We start from the raw sequence: 3263 nt of genomic DNA on the forward strand, positions 1-3263 counted from the left end.
ATTACGCGCTGTTAATATTGCTGTGCCCACGTGCTTTCTGCAGTTGTTTCAATTAATACTTGGCAGCCAAACAGAATGTCATGCGGCTCCATAAACGGTGACAGTTCATGAGTCAATCCTGCAATGAATGGGTTGCCTTCATGTCACTTCCCTCCATCCTCGCTCGCGCTCTCTCTCTCTCTCTCTCTCTCTCTCTCTCTCTCTCTCTCTCTTTCATTCTGTCTCTATCTCTCTCTCTCTGCAATTTTTTAGTAATCAATATGCTGATGAGAAGAATCTCATATCATTGCAATTTCTGTGAATTTTCTTTCTGTGAATTCAGGCTGATTTCTCTTTAGTTCCTCTTTAGATGAGCAGTAGACTTCTAATGTGGTTGTAACTCTCATCCCCTCTGTTATAGAAATCTCAAAAGAGCGGAATGGGAAATGGATGACAATTTCTTCTTATCACAGTTTTTCTTCATCTGTTCCAAGCAGCAGGCACTTATAGGACCAGGGACCTTGTTGTTTTCATATTTTTGACTCTTTAGAGTCCAGCACATAGTACCTGTTCAATAAACGCCCATTGACTCAGCAGACATTTGTATTCTGCCAGTGCTGTGCACAGAGAGAGCCCTCGGTAACATTTGATCCATGCTTCTACATCAATTGAAAATGTTTCTACAATAATATGAAAATGAGCTGATACTTCAATATGAAACTGGACACTTAGAGTTATATTTATGGATAAGATCATCGTTAAAGTAGTCACTTATACAGCGTCAGTATTTCACACACACACACACACACACACACACACACACACACACCACACACACGTATACATTCATTTTACCCAACAGTCGCTGCTTTCTTAGCTCGCTGGGTTGACCCCTCTCCATCTCTGTCTCCCCGCCTTTCTCTTTGTCTCTCTTCTCTGTGTTTGAGTGTTAGGCTTGGGGAGGATCAGGACACAGACCCAGCTAATGACCACCTAGTGATAAAACAAGAACTGGCCTTGCCGGGGGTCTCTTCTGCCCCATGACTAGATTTTGGCAGTCTTGGATGGGGCGCTGGTAGTTCTGCTCTTGGGGAAACCCTGCAGAAGCCCTCCATCACGGCACACCCACAAGCCGGCATGCGCAGTGGAGAGGCCCTGGGTATTGCTCAAAAGGGACTGGGTTTTGAATCTCGGTGCCTCTTCAGGAAATTCCTTGACCCCTCACTGTGTTATTTCATCCGTAAAATGAGACTAATAATATCTAGTTCACAGAGAATTGTGGCACTGGGGAGACATGCCTGGGTCTTAGGCGTTTCCTCACAAGTGCAAGTTTCTGCCTTTGCATCCAGCTCCAGGACACCTTGTCCTTCGGCAGGTAGGGGCTCTCCTGTTGAAAACCTTTCCTCCCTCCTGGAATAGCCCCTCCTACACACACACACACACACACAAAGGGAGGGTCCCCTGAGGCTCTGCGTGAGGCTGGAGCAGGGGCCCTGGGTCAGCCTTGCTCTCAGGCACAGATAGCACAGGGATATTTGCAAACCCTCTATCCTTGTCTTAATCCTATTACAATCCTAATTGAATCCACACGAGGCAGCAACAATCATGCTTATGTCTAATTGACTGGAAAGTAATGATCACTGTGCTTCCCATCAGGCATGTATAGAGACATCAGACATTAGCTCACCCCTGAACTGACCTGCAGTCCTCTCCTGCCCCACCCCCCCACACCAGAGTCCTCTTGCTTGGAAACTCCAGTATATTGCAGGCTCCGTTTCCATAACGTAGCCTTTGAGTAGGGTGGTAATTATATGCTGCCCTTGCTGCAACCTGGGTTACCGATTTCAAGATTTGCTCAACCCAAGATCTAATCCTGTTTTCCTCCCAAGAACCCCCACGTTTTCTCTCTGTCTTTGTTTTACTAGCAGCTCTACTCTCAGACTCCTTCCTTATTTGTAGCATATTTCCGTATCCATGGATGAATAATATATATATATTTGTTTCTGTAATTTTATTGGCATGATTTATGGAAAAGAAGGGTAGATTGTTATTATTTTAAGGAATTAAGTCCACTAGTGCTTTATCTAAAACCAAGGCCCTAGAAGAAAAGACCTAGTCAATTTATTAAGACATAAAACTTTGGATAAACAATCATGGCCCTCAGATGGAAGGCTTTTCTCTGTGCTACTCCTTATCCAGGGCACACCCTCCCGTGCCTTGGTCTTCTCACCTGTCAAGTGAGCATAATGTCTGCTCCGTAGGGCTACTGAGACTGTATGAGGGGCTGAGCGTAGCGTCTGGCAGGTCATCGTTCAGCACATATGAGCTGCTGCTCTCATCATGTCACTGTCACTCAGAAAGCGAGTCCAAGTGCCATCGACTTGGATTTGTTCTAACCTGAGCTCGCATCTTCTGTGGAAGGTACCTTGTTGGACTTGTATTTCATGCAGTCACTTAACAAACCTTTATGGGACAGGACGTTGGCCCACACGTCACTCCCAAAGCTGGGAGCCTCAGGATGGTGATGGAAAGACAAGGATTAGATGCCATTTGGGGAATTTTCCAGCTTTGTGGCCTTGTCCATGTGAGCCTGGGTCATCGTTTCCTAATATTAGGAATGTTAATATTATTACTAACTCATCAATATATTTCCTAGTGAATAATGAGAATTGGAAATAAGGTATGCAAAGTTAGCGCAGGTTTCCTGTAGCAGACAATAAATCGTGGTTTTGTTACAGACGTGGGCCTGTTGCCACTCTGTGCGCTAACACTGCCTCTCGCCTTCACTGGGTTCTAAAGTTCTGTGTTAATTGGGGTTTAAAGTTCTGTGCTAACTCACAGTGTGCCTCCATCCAGGGGAAGCTTCCGCGCCCACCACGCATACCATTAGCCCAGGTGTGGTTACTTGGAAACTTGATGGGGGAAATATGAAAGTTTCAGATGCAAAATATTTTTTATGAGTTTCACAATTTGGGGATTATTATACCCAGCTTGTAAAAAATAAAGATAATAATTAACAAAGTGCAATTAGCCAAGTTACGGAGTAAATATTTAGAGTAGTTTTCAGAAACAAATAATATATTGATCAATAGATATACAGATAAATAAAAAACATGTAACTGTGCTAGCATCTGAACTCTAAAGCAGACACCATATATATCCCACAGCGGATGTGCCGGGAGAATGAGGGCGGGCTCCCCAGGGCCCCTCCACCTCCATGTCCCCCTCTCCGAGGCCTCCTTGGTCAGGAGTGAAACCCCAGGGCTCCTTGGAAGACAGTTTGG

This window comes from Hipposideros armiger, unplaced genomic scaffold, assembly GCF_001890085.2.
Source record: "Hipposideros armiger isolate ML-2016 unplaced genomic scaffold, ASM189008v1 scaffold_1241, whole genome shotgun sequence".
Taxonomy (NCBI): Eukaryota; Metazoa; Chordata; class Mammalia; order Chiroptera; family Hipposideridae; genus Hipposideros; species Hipposideros armiger.